We start from the raw sequence: 16,726 nt of genomic DNA, 5'->3' as shown, positions 1-16,726 counted from the left end.
TTATAGAAGGATATACAATAGTTGAAGGAAGAGAGGAAGTTTTAAGGGAAGTCAGAAAGTTGCCTTTAAGATTGTCTACACAGACTTGTGCTGACAGCGGTAGGAGAATTGTATAAGAAGGAGTTAGAGGAAGTAGAATTGATGGAAGGGAGAAGGTATGTGATTTGTTTTTGGAAGGTTATTGTCAAGTATTTGCAAGCCATTGGCACATATATCATACAGACACTAGTGGAGGCAGAAAGTGCCCCCACCCCTATGTGGAGAGGAGGGGCTTACACTGAGTATAAAACCCCCTCTAACCTTTCCACCAAGCTCTCTTTTATGTTTGTTCTCCATGAGACATGAACTTTGATAGGGGTAGTCACACACGCTGTGTGCCCCCTATCCTAATGAATATTAAGATAGCCTTTGTAAGATAGTTAATATGTTTTGTTATATGAATAAATACATTTATCACATTTATTCATGCATCTGCCTTTGGACTCTTCTATGCTCCTGGGTGTTTCTACGATCCCAATTTCCACAGAATGGTAGCAGAGGGAATGGTAGCAGAACTCCACTCCAGGAGCTGTTGAAAAGGCGAGATGCCCTCCAAAATAACCTGTGAGAGAAGCTCCCCTGTTGTGACCAGAGGCCTTCAACGGAGGAGAACTTCACAGCAGCCCCAGTCTGAATCAACGATGGAAAACATTGAAGGGGGTTTCCATCCAGCTACACCCTGGCAGCCAGAGGCCACCCAGATGCAGCAAGAGATCCCAGGGGCCGAGCCAGGCAATGTTGGAGAAGGCTTCTTCAGCACTGACGAAGAGGGGGCAGAAGGACCAGATGAAAGCCTGGACAGGCAAGTGGCTGAGATGTCAGAAGAGAAGTGCCGAGCAGCGCTCGCCTCCCTCCTGAAGACAAGGGCAGCAGCCAGAAAGAGGCCTGAGGAGGCAGCACCAGAGATGCCTGCCATCCCGGTAAGGACTCCCCTGCCTGATCTCTCCAAGATGGCGCCTGCCGCCAGAGAGACTGCCCCCCCACCCAGTTTCCCGCCAAACAAAATGGCCACCAGGACACGTCCGGAGGCAACTTCCTCCAAGATGGCTGCTCCCCTGGGCACTTTTCCAGAACCACGAGCCAGGCCATCCCCAGCTCCACAGCCCAGGCCTACAACGCCAGCCAGTCAGTTCAGCATTCCAGCGGCCCAGAGGACCACTCCGAACCCACAAGCCCCTTGTCAGGCCCCGCCTGCCACGGCAAACATCAAAGAGGCCATAGAGGCCCTGGTCGCTGCCCTGGAACTTATGGAGCAACCACTCACTGGCCCCCCCGAGGTCCCAGACCCAGCTGCCCACTTAAGGAGGGCCCCAAATCCAACCTCCCACCCCCGGAGGAACCCAGATGGACCTGCAGCCTCCCACCCCCCACTGCAGAGGCACTCACCATTCACTGAATGCTCCACGGAGGCCCAGGCTGAGGCCTCCGCACCTTTCCGGTCCTGCTGGGATGATCCGGAGTTGCAACCCTGCTCCTCTGATTGAGAAGAGGAAATCCAGAGACATTTCCAGGCCTATCCAGCCCATGGACCTCATCTGATGGGCCTCCAGTCTCCAGAAAGATCTCCAGGCCTTCTTCCCACTCCTCCAAGGTTTCCCCGCCACATCGCTGATGTCCGGCCCTATGCTGAAGCTCCAGCCAGACCTGACTTCAGAGCTCAGAGAGGGAGATCGGAGCTCCAACAAGAAAAGGCTTTGGAGCATGCTCCATTTCCTGCACGTGCCCAGTTGCTTCAAACTACAGAAGGACTACAAAAAGGAGCCAGACCTAAGCAATTGATCCCAGGCTTAGGGATCCCAATGCCATTCACAACAGGCTCTTTTCAGCCATTTGAACAACTCCCCATGCAGTTTAATGGCAATAATTTTGTAACTTTGCCAAATAATTTTGAAAAATTACATTTAAGTGGTCAGAATTTTAAAAAATGGTGTAAAGAGATTCAGATAATTCTCTTAAGAGAAAATACTCTGGACATGATCAAAAGACCACCCCCTTTACCTTGGAGCCCTGAAATTGAGTTCCTGCATAAAAGAGCTTACACAACTCTGTTAAGTTCTATAGACACAGCTCTGTATGCCAGTCTTTCAGACGGCCTCACAGCTCAGGAAGTTTGGACTGCCCTATATAATTTGTTCCATAGTGACAATATGGCTGCAACCAGCAGATTGTCAAGAATTTTCCATAACTATAAACTCAAACCTGGTGTCAAAATGGGGGAACATTTGGCAACGCTTAAAGCCATGAGGGATGAGCTTATACAGAGGGGGGAGCCTGTTTCTGAATCCACTTTAATTAGTGTGATGTTGAACTCCCTAGACAAATCCTGGAGTCCCTTTATTATTTCTCTAGAAGGGGTTTCTAGGGAACAAAGAAATATAGAATACTTTTCTGGCCGCTTTATTGAGGAAGATTTAAGGTGCAGAGATGAGGAACAACAAGAAATGAAGGAGGCATATCACAGGCCTAGGCCTCAGAGGAGGCGCCAGGACACAAGTGAAAGGATTAATACTCTTCCCACCTGCTTTGACTGTGGCATACAAGGTCAGTTTAAAAGGGAGTGCCCTCGCTCTAGGGCCAACACGGCTGGACTTAAGCACAATAAAAATAAAAGAGGCCGTGGAAGAGGGGGAGGTGGTCATAAAGGATACCAATTCTGTAGTGTCACTAGTGACAATCACACCTCCCAGGTAAAGGATGCTGAGGGGCTGTGGCTTCTTGATTCAGGTGCATCAACGCATATAGCCAACACGAAGCAACGATTTAAGGTTTTACACCCACTCAAGTCCTCAGTAAAAGTTGCCACTGGGGACAAGGCAGAAGTAACTGGGGAAGGCGTGATCAATGTGCCTGGTATAGGAGATGTCACAGGGGCACTGTATGTTCCCTCAATCAAGAACCTCAACCTTTTAAGCATCTTAAAATTGACTGAGGATAAAAATGTAAAACTGGTTTTTGAGAAGGGTGGAGGTTATGTTTTCGAAAATGGGGGTGTTGTTGGCGATATTGTAAAAATCAACAATTTGCCTTATTTTTCCCCAAAAGCACAGGTCAAAAGGCACAAGAAACCTAACAAGAGGGCTCAGGGAGCTAGCGCCCAGATAGAGCAGAAAGCTTCTGTGCCAGCCCCCAGGTTGTCCAAACTCAAGGACCCTGAACCAATGAAGCTTTTAAACCAGCTCCTAGGACATCCAAAGCCATTAAGGCTGAGCCCATTAAGGTCACAACTCCTCAGCCAACCCTGAGGAACTCTAAGGTGACCATTAATCCAGTGCCTACTCTCATTACTGAACAGACCAAGGCTTGTAATGGTAAGATACATAAGGTTGACAAAGTATGCATGGGTAAACCTTTACATTTGGATTGTGCTCATATATTACACCGCAGGCTCGGCCATGACAGCTTCCCAGTTATTAAGAAAATGCAAGATTTTTCTGATGGGCTTAAGATAAAGAATTGTAATACCTATTTGGAATGTGCCATCTGTAAGGCAGCAAAATCTAAAACTGCTGCTATACCTAAGGTCTCTTCCCGTCGTGCAAGGTACCCTTATCAGCTGGTACACATGGATTTGGTTGGTCCTTTTAGACCCTCCCTTGGTAGGGGGCGTTATTTTTTAACGGTAGTAGATGATTACTCTCGTTATGGCCATGTATTTATTTTAAAGGACAAAACTGAAGTCTTTACCAACTTCAAATATCTTTACAACCAGATCCAAACGCAACAAGGTGTGCATCGCTCAGGTGCAGAGTGATAGGGGGACTGAGTTTACATCCAAGTCTTTCGAAAAGTGGATGAAGGAGAGAGGTATCCTCCATTTTAAATCATCCCCTCAAACTCCATCCGAGAATGGCATTGCAGAAAGGAGAAATGGCGTACTGCAGAATGTCATGAACTGCCTACTTGCAGATGCTGACATGAGCCAAGTTTTTTGGGCAGAAGCGGTCAAAATGGCTAATTATCTAGTCAACAGGACGTGGAGTAGTGCCATTAACCAAATCCCATACTTCCTGGTCCATGGAAGGAAACCTAGCCTCTCACACCTGAGAATTTTTGGTTCCTATGCCTGGGTCCATACTCCCAAGCACCTCAGAAGAAAGGGGGGCAAAGCATCAAGGAGGCTCAGATTTATAGGTTATGCAACCGGCAGCAAGGCCTCTAGGTTTGTAGACAAAAATAACCTTGTCATTGTCTCTAGATCAGCTTCCTTTGAGGCGGGGTCAAATTGGTCAAAAATTCATTCCAATGAACCCGGTTATTCCCCTATTAGAAGCGACACTGAACAAGCAGCACCACCTGAAGAGGATGAACCAACAAACTCCAAACAACTGACCAGCGAAGATCCGGATGGTGATGAATCCCTACCTGACTCTGACGATTCAGACAAGGAATCCCTGGGTGACTTCACACCTCCTGCCTCACCTAAACGACCATATCTTCGCAGCGCCTGGGACAGAGGCCCGCCCCATTTTGATTGGAAAGATACCTCCGGCAGCTCCAATTCTGACACCGATGCTCCGGATGACAATGATGATGGGGAGTGGCAATTTCCCAAAACGCTCCAATAAAGGGGTGCCACCCAAAAGGTTGGACATTGGCTGTGTTGCCTCGGTCAACAGCGTTACCATGGCCCCTAAAACGTACTCAGATGTCCTCCAGCTTCCCGAGGAAGAACAGCGCAAGTGGAGGGTGGCAATGGAGCGGGAAATGGACAGTCTCAAAAAATTGAAAGTCTTCATCCCCATGGAAGTCCCCAAAAAGAGGAAAGCAATTGGCACCCGTTGGGTCTACAAGGTCAAGCCAATGCCCAACAACAAACTCCTCTATAAGGCCCGGCTGGTAGCACAAGGCTACGCACAGCGCTACTTGCAGGACTTTGATGAAACATACTCCCCCACCGTGAGAGCGGAAAGTGTGAGGGCTGCTTTGGTCACCGCAGCAGCACATGGGGAACACATTTTTCAATTTGATGTGCAAACTGCTTATTTACACGCACATCTAAAACAAGAAATTTACGTCAGAGGTGCCCCCGGATTTCAACGGCAGGAAGGCCACACCTGGCTTCTGAAGAAAAGTTTGTACGGCCTCAAACAATCAGGCAGACTGTGGTACAAATGCCTGACTAAAACTCTCAAATCACTGGGTTTCCATCCATCTCCAGCTGATAAATGTATCTTCACAAGGGATACCAAAGGGGGGCTGGAGAAAGTTCTAGTGTATGTCGATGACCTTTTATATATAGGGCCTGACAAGGGGGGATGTATTATATTTGCCAGGACCCTACAAAAAAAGTTCACTCTAAAGTCTTTAGGATATGTAGACAAGTACCTAGGCGTACAAATCATCACTACACCAAAAGGTTTTGCTCTCTCCCAAAAGGAAGAGATAGAGGAACTCTTGGTGAAATGTAAAATGGAAGATAGCAAGCCAACAGCTATCCCAATGCAGACCGACTATTATGGATTGGCACACAAGGATAGCCCAGAGTTCCAAAATAATACTCTATTTAGGTCAGTGATCGGCTCATTACTATATATAAGTAACTGGAGCCGTCCAGATATTGCCCTGGCTGTAAACCTGCTATCTAGACAAGTGGAACATCCTACCCAGTTCCACTGGTTGGCCATTAAAAAGCTATTAAGGTATCTCAAGACCACAGCAGATTATGTGCTTCGCTTGGAACCTGAGAATAGAGACAAGGCCCAATTAAAATGCTTCATAGATGCGGACCGGGCCGGAGATACCAAGACACGTAGGAGTACTTCGGGCTTCTTGGTACTATTAAATGAGGCACCCATCCATTGGCATGTGGGGCAACAGAAATTTGTTTCATGCTCCACCGCTGAGGCCGAATATGCATGCTTATCAGAGGCAGGGAACGATCTGATATGGTTTGATGCCTTAATTTCTAGCATCTGGACACCACCGACTTTGCCCATCCAAATTATAGAAGACAACACCGGGGCCATAGGCATTGCCAAAGCTTATGCGGTGGGAAAAAGGTCCAGACATATTGATATCCGCTATCAAAATGTTAGGCAACTAGTAGAGATGGGGTTTATATCTTTATCACATTGTCAGACCAAATATCAAACAGCTGATATTTTCACAAAACCTCTACCAGCAGATAGGCACAAAGATCTGTGTAAAAAGTTATGTCTCACAGGGTAAAATTTGTTGTGCATTGCATTTGTATGTTTGCATGCCATCGGCTCGCAAGGAGGGGAACTGTCAAGTATTTGCAAGCCATTGGCACATATATCATACAGACACTAGTGGAGGCAGAAAGTGCCCCCACCCCTATGTGGAGAGGAGGGGCTTACACTGAGTATAAAACCCCCTCTAACCTTTCCACCAAGCTCTCTTTTACGTTTGTTCTCCATGAGACATGATCTTTGATAGGGGTAGTCACACACGCTGTGTGCCCCCTATCCTAATGAATATTAAGATTGTCAGGGCGTTTATTAATCCCATGTTTGGCTCTGGGACTAATTACCCTGGTTTAGAGTAGATGAATCGAGGCTTATCCAAGTTGCAATAATCTGAAAAGAAACCCGAGAAAGGTTTCTAATAAAACTCATTTATTTGTTATAAAGAAAATAAAACACCTCACTAACTAAGAAAAGTTAATTGTTACATTTTGGCAAACGAGGTCTCCTGCCGGTCCAAAGCCGGACCTTGCTGGCAGGAGAACAAAGGAAAGGAGTGTGAGAAGCAAGTGAAGGAATGTGGGAGGATACGGAAACACGTAGCTTACTGATAAGAAGTTGGCAAAGCTACGGAGAGTCTGACAGTCCAGAAATAATGAGCTCAGCTGGTAAATAAAATAACGCAGTGACATTCCCCTTCTTTTGCCAGTTGAGCGAATATCAGTACATCATCAAATAAGGCACATCTTCTCACGCAGATACTCGTGTTGAGCTGCTGGAAGTGGTTTGTTGAGCATATCAGCAATTTGATCATGTGTAGATACATACTGCATTTTGACAAAACCTTTTTTCACTAAATGCTTTATGTTTTGGTAACGAATGTCAATGTGTCTGGACCTAGAACCTGTAAAATGAGATTCAGAAATATAAACCACCGATTCATTGTCTTCCATCACGGTGATCGGTCGGATCGGGTGTGTCCAGATATCTGTGACTAAAGCATCAAACCAAGTTAGAGAATTACATGCATCTGAAACACAAGCATATTCAGCTTCAGTAGATGAACAAGAAACAAAATTCTGTTTACGTACTTGCCAATAAACAGGACATCCATTTAAGAACATCATATAACCTGAAGTACTTTTACGTGATTTCTTATCACTTGCCCAATCAGAATCTGCATAACAACATAATTCTGCATAATCAGTATGTGTTGGTTCTAACAATAACTTCAAATGTTTGGTGTATTTTAGGTATCTCAATAATTTCTTAATACATGTCCAATGAAACTGTTTTGCCTTACCTACGTGTCGTGATAAGAGATTAACACTAAGTGCAATGTCGGGTCTGGTCCAACTACAAATGTACAATAGTGACCCAATGACTGAACGATAAAGTGTTTGATCCTCGAACTCAGGACTTTCTTCTTGTGTCAAGTTATGAAAATCTGTTTGCATGGGTGTCTTTGTTGTGTTAGCATCTTTCATGTTGCAATGATGCAAAACTTGTTCAATTTTATCTTCTTGTGAAAGACTAAACCCCTTCTGTGTTTTTTCAATCTGAACACCTAAATAAGTGCTAATGTGACCCAATGATTTCAATGTGAAGTATCTCTGCAAAGCTTTGGCAAAAATTTCACTCATTTGCTTATTTGGACCAATATAAACAATATCATCAACATAAACAAGAACTATCTCATATGCATTGTTAGATCTTTTTGTGAACACGCACTCATCAGTTTCGGACTTAATAAAGCCCATTGAATTTAGTTTGTCAGTAAGACATAAATACCACATTAAACCAGATTGTTTCAGACCATAGAGACTTTTGTTTAGGAACCAGGTATCCCCTTCTTGCTGTCGGAATCCCGGAGGACTTCTCACGTAGATCTCTTCATCTAGGTCTGCATGTAGATAAGCCGTGTCAACATCAAACTGAAAAACTTCTAAACCAAGGATAGTTGCAGTTGCTAAAGCAATTTTTACACTCTCAGTTCTGACTGTCGGTGAGTAAGTATTTGTGTAGTCCTCAGGATAACGTTGAGCGAAACCCTGAGCTACAAGTCTGGCTTTGTACAGTGACTCACCATTTGGTTTCTTTTTGATTCTGTAGACCCATCGAGTGCCAATGACCATTTTGTTTGCTGGAGGTTTTGCAGGTGTAAATACTTTAAGTTTCTTTAGACTGTCCATTTCAACCTGCATTGCTTCATACCATTTGTCTTGCTCTGAATCAGGGAGCTGCTTGATTTGTGTGAAATTATCAGGTGGAAGTGTGACATTGCAAATCAAAGGCAAGGGTGCTTTTGTCAGTTGCCAAGAATATCGTTGTGGAGGGATCCCTTTTGTGGCCCTCTTGGAACGTCTCGGAACAACTGTCCAGTCTTCTTCTGCTTCGTCCTCGTCCTCACTTTCGTCGCTAGCGTCAGCATCCGCAGCTTGCGAAGACGGAACATCGGGTTGAGAAGAATCAGTGGAATCTTGATCATCAATCTGCGTGGCATCAGCAGTGTCATCTCTGGGAAAATAAACTCCAGGATCATTGGAATGAATCCTGGACCAGTCAATATCTTCCTCAAAATTAGCAGATTGGGAAATCACAATTGCATGTTTAGAGTCAATAAATCTGCTCCATTTTGAGTTATCATCAATACCCATAAATCTCAGTCTCTTTGCTGCTGGACTTCCTTTTCTTCTTTGAGCTAAGGGAATATTCACCATAGTATATGAACCAAAAATATGGATGTTTTTAAGATCGGGCTTGTAGCCATACAACATGAAGAAAGGAGTCTGATTTGTTACACTGCTCCAAGTACGATTGACAATGTAATTTGCATACTTGATAGCTTCACCCCAGTATATCTTATCAAGGTTGGCGTCTTCTAGGAGACAACGCATCATGGTTTGCAGTACCTCTCCGTTGTGAGCCGGTGTGTCAGGGGCCGAAGTCTGATGAATAATTCCATTCTTACGCATCCAATCCTGGAAACGCTGAGACATGAACTCGGCACCACGATCACTCTGGATTCTGGCGATGCGAACTTGATGTTGGGTAGAAACAAGGGTTGCAAAGTCTTTAAAGATCTGAAAAGTCTCTGATTTTTCTTTCATAGGATACACATATCCATATCTAGAGTAATTATCAACAACTGTTAGAAAATATTTTCTACCACCAAATGATGGCGGGAATGGACCAACTATGTCAATGTGAACCAAATCAAAAATGCGTGTTGACAGGCGTGTAGCGCGTTTGGGAATGGCTGCTGCTTTGGATTTGGCCTTCTTGCATACAGCACAATCCAAAAACACCTTACACCCCTTTAGATCCAAACCTTTTGTGAACTCCGGCATCTTCCTAAGAACACGGAAACTGGCATGCCCCAATCTTCTATGCCATTTGTGGATACACCTGGAATGCAAAGGTTTACCAGTTAGTGAATTCTCAACATTAACATTTTTATGCGGAACCTCAGGCTTGCTCTGAGCAACCTGTTTACCAACTCTCTTTTTGTTGGCTTTAGGAGCCTTTGGAATAGCAACAGGATCTCTCACTGGAGCATCTCTCTCTGGGCCTGTACTGTCCCCTTTTGGAGTTTGCATACTTGCCTGTGTTTGTGTTTTAGGCTTTGGCTTTAAGTAATAAACACCACCAATTAATATGGTTTCAGCAACAATATCGCCATCTTTAACTATGTAACTTGCTTTTTCAAGGTGGTGAACTTGGAACTTTAACATTCTAGACAAGTGACACTGACTAAGCAAATTACTGGTTGCTGTTGGTATGTAATAAACATCAGGAATGAATGCATCGAGCTCTTCAACATAAACAGTTCCTTTTCCTTTGACCTGGCAAGAATGATTTGAAAAAGAATAAAGTTCACGTAGCTCAGGTTCAGGCTCGTGCATCTCTGTGAAAAGTTCCTTTCTGTAGGTAACATGCAATGCTGCACCACTGTCCAAAGTCCACAGGAGTCGTCTGTCGTACTCTGGTTGAGGTTGTGGATCATTGGTTAAAGCCAATGTGGCGAGTGGAGTTTGTGGATCACGCCGGGGACCACGACGACCTTGTCTACCGCCTCTGCCTCTGCCTCTGGAGTCTGTTCCTCTGGGCTGGTACGTGACGGGAGCTGAAACTCGTTGGGGACAATCCCGGGTGGCATGTCCCACACAATTGCAGGTGTTGCATCTAGGCATCCTTGGAGCGTAGGTCCTTCCTCGGAAGGGGCGCCTAGCTGGAGCTCTTGATGCGGGTGGTCCTCTCAAGTGTGGCGTGGCCAACATGAATGCCTCTTCTTCAATTAAAAGTCTACAAACATTGTCCACTGTGCGTTGAGCAATTGGGACTTGGTTAATTTTTGTAACAGCATCTTTCCATTCATAATTCAAAGAGTTAATAATGATGCTGATCATTTGAATATCTTCAATGTTATGGCCTCTTTCTCTCAATTCTGTTCTCAGACCTTTCAGTTTGGTCAAATGTCCTCCAATTTGTTCACCAGGTTTCAATCTCGAACCGTGGAGTTCAGACATGAGTAAACATGAAGATTCAATTGAGATAGGCCTGTAGCAATTTTCCAATTCAGCCCAAATTTGTCGGGCTGTTGTATTTGGTGGAAAAGTGACCTGCAGTTCAGTATCCATGGACATCAATAATGTTGTGCGAGCCCTTATCTCTAAATCTCTTATTGCGTAAGTCTAAGGTTGAGCAGGTGGGTTAAATACCATACAGTGCGTGCCTTCTCTAAGAAGCAATAGTGTAATCTCACTGACCCAGGCTTTGTAATTGTGTCCTGACATTTTTAGTTTTGACTCACCAGTTAGTGGAGAGACAGAAAATGCCTGGTGAGGAGCCTGCACTTGGTATGCTGGCTGTGCTGGCAGAAATGCCTGTGGTATTTGCTGTGCCTGTTGTGGACCTAAAAATGGTCTTGGTTGTGCCATTGGAGGTGGGCCAGGAGGTGGCCCTATTTGCACTTGTGGCTGGGGCACATATGCAGGCATTTGTAGCTGCTGTGGCTGATGCACTGGAATCTGCTGTATTCCAGTTGCCATTTGTGCTTGAGCTGCAATATTGGCATGACCTGCTGGAGATGCAGTCATTTGCCTTTGCTGTGTTCCATCTAAAAGGACACCAACACCGCCAGGGGGTGTTTGAGTTTGGGCCCGTGGAGACACTTGTGGCGTTTCAGCTTGAATCTCTGAGTGAGTTAGAGACAGGTTTGCCAGGGTCTGCTGTAGTAATTTAAAATGTTCATCTAAGCTCCTTTCTCTTTCAGCTTCGTGTAGTAAATTACTTTCGCCAGCAGATGGTGCTGCACCTTTGGGCAGCTTTGCAGACGTGGCATGTTTATATGTAACTTGATCAGGGAGACTTTCATGTGACGTATGCAGTGCCGTCTGTCTTAATTGGCCTGACACAGAATCCACCAGGGGGAGTGTCTTTGGCTCTGAGCAAGAAGACAATATGGCGCTTTTTGAAAAATTTAAGTCACGGGATTCTTGCTTATCATGCTCAAGCATAAACAAATCTCTCTTAAATCGAGACAGTTCATTTTCATAATATTTTACATGCTCACGATAGGATTTGATGGCCATCTTACGCTGGGTGAGCTCAGGGCTTTGAGAAGAGTAATGAATTACTTCTCTCTCTGCGTGGGAGGAATTTTGCTCCGCAGTGTGCTTCAGCCTTGCATCGAGCATTACAAATTCAGAAGGTTCTGGGAAGACTTTTTCAGAGCTTGGAAGATCAGAAGAAAATGTTACTGACCTCAGTCGTAAATCATCATCTTCAAAAACAGCTTCTGTCTTATCTCCGTCCATTTCTGTTCCCACGGTTTCTTCTCGTTCCAGGCGTGTGGCTGTAGTAAGGGGCTGGAAATCTGGAAATCTCCTGTCTGCCACCTCTTCGTTGGAAAGATCAATCAAATCATTTACGAAGAGTGGTCTTGGTTTCACTTTGCCTTTTTTCTTCTGTTTCGGCATCTTAGCAATATAATTAGCGTACCTCAGTAGCTAAAAACTAATTGCCTATGCGCTCTTATCAGAAGTAACAAAACAAGGAAAAAGCCATAAATCAAACCATCCTCGTTACCAGATGTCAGGGCGTTTATTAATCCCATGTTTGGCTCTGGGACTAATTACCCTGGTTTAGAGTAGATGAATCGAGGCTTATCCAAGTTGCAATAATCTGAAAAGAAACGCGAGAAAGGTTTCTAATAAAACTCATTTATTTGTTATAAAGAAAATAAAACACCTCACTAACTAAGAAAAGTTAATTGTTACATTTTGGCAAACGAGGTCTCCTGCCGGTCCAAAGCCGGACCTTGCTGGCAGGAGAACAAAGGAAAGGAGTGTGAGAAGCAAGTGAAGGAATGTGGGAGGATACGGAAACACGTAGCTTACTGATAAGAAGTTGGCAAAGCTACGGAGAGTCTGACAGTCCAGAAATAATGAGCTCAGCTGGTAAATAAAATAACGCAGTGACAAAGATAGCCTTTGTATATAGTTAATATGTTTTGTTATATGAATAAATACATTTATCACATTTATTCATGCATCTGCCTTTGGACTCTTCTATGCTCCTGGGTGTTTCTACGATCCCAATTTCCACAGTTATGGATGTTGTATAACCTTTGGACAAGGAAGGAAGAAAGGAATGTGAGAGTGGAACCAAGTGATAATGGGAAGAAGTGGTGATATGGGCAGGGAAGACAGCGTTAAAGATTGCCCGATCCAAAGAAGAGGAAGTGGTGTTTTTAATTGACAGAGATCAGATTAAGTGGACAAAGCATTTGAATACACTTAATCAGTGAAGGGAGTGTTGGAAGATTTGAGAAGCTCAATATTAAAAGCACAAGAAAATTCCCCTAAAGAAAATAAACAGAAACTCCGGCAAAGTTTCAGCCCCCACCTTTACCAATGGGCCATTAAGAAACTGAGACGCCACCTTATTTTCCACATCAAAGGAAGAATAAAAGATGTGTTTGTTTGTTTCTTGCTTGCCTTACTAGGAACAATAAACTGATTCCAGGAGTTCTGAATTCAGGAAGGGAAAGCTCTGCCTTTCAGCAATCTTTAAGGGGAAAGACTTTTTTTCCCCGACAGGAGTAGTAAAAAAAATTAAAAAAAAAATCACTCCTGATAGAAAGGAGGGGTGGCGTCTCCGCCTCCATCTATAAACAAGCAAGAATTAAGATAATTCTATGCAAAAATAATTGAATCTGGACCTTGGAGTTTGAAATGGGAGGGACATGAAAGAGGAAGCCTTGAAAATTTGAAACAGGCTTTAACCAGGGCTCCTGTATTGGGTTTGCCATTCGGTCTCTTTGTACACACACACACACACACACAAATTGAATTGCATGAGGGGTGTTGGCTCAGAAAGTAGGAAATTGACCTTTGGGGGAGCCCTCATTGTAAGCACCCCGCATCAAGTCAGAACTATCCTTCAGTGGTGGTTATCTGATTCAAGATTCTAAACAAAAATGAAACAATTTTAATGCAGCAGACAGATTTGATTTTACCTACAGATCACAATTTGAATCAAGCACAGTTCTTAGCCAACACCAGATCAATGGATCACCTTGGATGAGAACATTATGGTGTTGAAATAATTGGTTTCCATACAAAAATAAGACCTGATTTGGAGGGACACCCCCTGGAAACAAATTGCCTCGAAATTAGACTGCTCAAACCTTTGAATTGTGTTCATTAAATTAAGTTCTATGGACAGGGAGCCTGGATAGCTCAGTAGACAAATGCATTGTAATTTAACACCAGCTGTCTGCAATTACTGTAAATTCGAATCTCACCAGGCTCAAGGTTGACTCAGCCTTCCATCCTTTCTAAGGTAGGTGAATTGAGGACCCAGTTTGTGGGGGGCAATAAGCTGACTTTATGATGGCTATTGCTTAATGCGTTGTAACCCTTAGTCTTTGGACATCATTTGGCAAAATATGGGTGGAGTCATTGGGGACTTCAAGCTATTGTACATGAACTTTTAAACTAAGCTTTGGTTGTATTGGGATATATCCTTTAGTAACATCAATTATAAACAAATGTTTGGTTTGTAAAAAGGTGAATGAACATGCTGTCAGAAAACAACAGATGGATAAGAGGTACCAACAGCTTTAAGACCATTTCAATGTATTCATGTGGATTTTACAGAATTACCAAAAGTGGGGAGTGTAAAATATTTATTAGTCATAGTGAACCATCTCATAGGGTGGATTGCAGCTTTTATCTGCAGTAATGCTACAGCAACAGTGATGTCAAGAGTTTTACCCAACCTAGACAGATTATCATCATATGAACTGTTGTTTGGAGTAGTTTTCACTACAGGAAGCATATGCATTAATTCCCTGGAAACCAGAGATGACAGTATTGAAACAATATGTGTATAACCTGTCCAGATATTTTGAAGTTTTTAGGAAACAAGGACTATTAGCCCAAACACCACCTTTGAAGTTTCCAGTCCACAAATTCCACCACAATGATTGGATGTTAATCCAAACTGGACGGAAGTTAGACCCCAAATGAACGGGCCCAATCTCATCAAGAAGGTCCAGTGAAGTTGATGATCCAAAGGATCCAAGGGACTGGTAGGCAGCCACCAGTGGGAATAGCGTTCTTCATCATCTGGACTATTTTTGAATTTTTTCTTTCTTAGGATTCAGTGGTTGCCTATGCTGTTTCCCAACTGAAAAGGACTACAACTGCTCAGATTCCGTTGCGCACTCACCCAGATGTATTGGTTTTGTAATTGTGCTTTTAAGATCTTAGGAGGACGATCCTGGATCCACTGGATGAGACTGATACCAGGTAACAAAAAACTGACAAGCCATTGGCGCGGAAGTTTAAGAAGAATACACCCTGCTGAGTCCTACCGGCAACGGGCTCTCTACGCATGGTGGTGATCATCAGCCCTGCAGAATCACTCCGGAAGCTGATTCTCAACGCACGGCAGAAGATTTGTAAAGAGGACAACTGCCTTCACATTGTACATATACATATTATTAGCTGTAATATAACACTTTCTTACACATACTAATGTTAGAGGGAGTTTGGGTGTGGGTTCTGTGGGTAGTTGCTTTTCTAGCCTTACTAATACTCTTGTTTTACATATATAAGAAATGGTTTTGTGGTAGACCTAGGATTTTTCTTGCTACTGCTATATCCCAAACCACACACACCACTAACCCTTTCCCTGACGTAGTGAGCTTCACACCATAGTTGATTATGATTTGTTTATGGCTTTGGACATTATTCGCACTAGGACTCTCAAGGGAACATAAGATGAACATTGATTCCCCAAGTAGAGACACTTTAGGTCAAGTTTGCTCCCGCCAAAAACGCATTGTCTATGCACGGGGTTCTTACTTTAGACCTAAGTCAACTCCACCACCTAGGGTTGCACTATTGACATTCCCAGCTGAGGGGGGAATAGATAAGGAAAATGGGCCTCTACAACAATTGCATAGAGGAGACTATATATCACGGATTTTGGAATAAAGTCAAGATCTTGTTAAACAGTATGACCCTACCCTAGGTCAGAAATGCTGCTTATGTTTATCTGCTAGCCCTGCATCTTATCATGCTGTTCCTATCAAACCACAACTCTGGGTTAGAACAAAGGCTACCAGAAATAAACTTTAAGAAGGGAAAGTGGGGTGGATGGAATCTATCCAAGACCATTTCAACCTCCAGAATTTCCGCTCTGGTTCAACTTAAAGTCCAAATCAGGTTTGTGTATCCTTTTTCCACCTGGAAATACTACCTCTCGATATGTTTTTGAAGGACCAATTCTCAGAGATAAACAGAAGGACCCCTCACTGGAAGTCCCATTGCAACCACTGGCAGGAATGTTTGTGGCAGGGACTTAGGGGTCTGGACTAATGCAAGGAACTACTGAGTGCATGCCTTTTCCATAAATCTTCTTATGTGGAAAGGATGCATATTTGTGTTTACCAACAAACTGGACAGGAACATGTAATGAATCAGGTGTGGTCAGAGAAATTGCCAAGGAATTGCAGGATAGGGCTTCCAAGATAGGTCAGAGGTTATAAACAACTGACATGTGGTTTTCTTGGTTGCCTGGATCCGGGTGGATTAATATGGCTGTGGCAGGCCTAGCTTTTATTCCTTGTGCAATCCCTATGCTGAAACAGCTATCAATAAGAGCAGTAAAGGAAATTCAAGTTGAAAAGGAACTAGCTTTGACAGAACATTTTCTTAATCAACTTGGTCCCTATCCTGTGGAAGAACATAAAGATTCTGAGGCAGACCCATATGAGGAAATGGAACCTGTAGAAAGATGGAGAGAATCTCCCCAAGAATCAAGAGAGTAAAAAAAAAACAATCAAGAACTACCTATCCTTTACTTTTATTAATTATCTTTTGTTAGACCCTATATATGGTAGATTTGTTTATTGGAACCTTGTATACTCAGAAGTTAAATTTATATGAGAATAGTGAAAGTTTCTGCATTGAAAAACTTTCAGAGGGGGGAATAATGTAAATGAAGCGGGCTCTGATAGATGACCA

Source organism: Pituophis catenifer, unplaced genomic scaffold (assembly GCF_029215685.1).
Source record: "Pituophis catenifer annectens isolate HBS135680 unplaced genomic scaffold, rPitCat1.0.hap2 SCAF_9, whole genome shotgun sequence".
Taxonomy (NCBI): Eukaryota; Metazoa; Chordata; class Lepidosauria; order Squamata; family Colubridae; genus Pituophis; species Pituophis catenifer.
The sequence above is the reverse complement of the archived record's forward strand: the minus strand, read 5'-3'. Positions refer to the sequence as shown.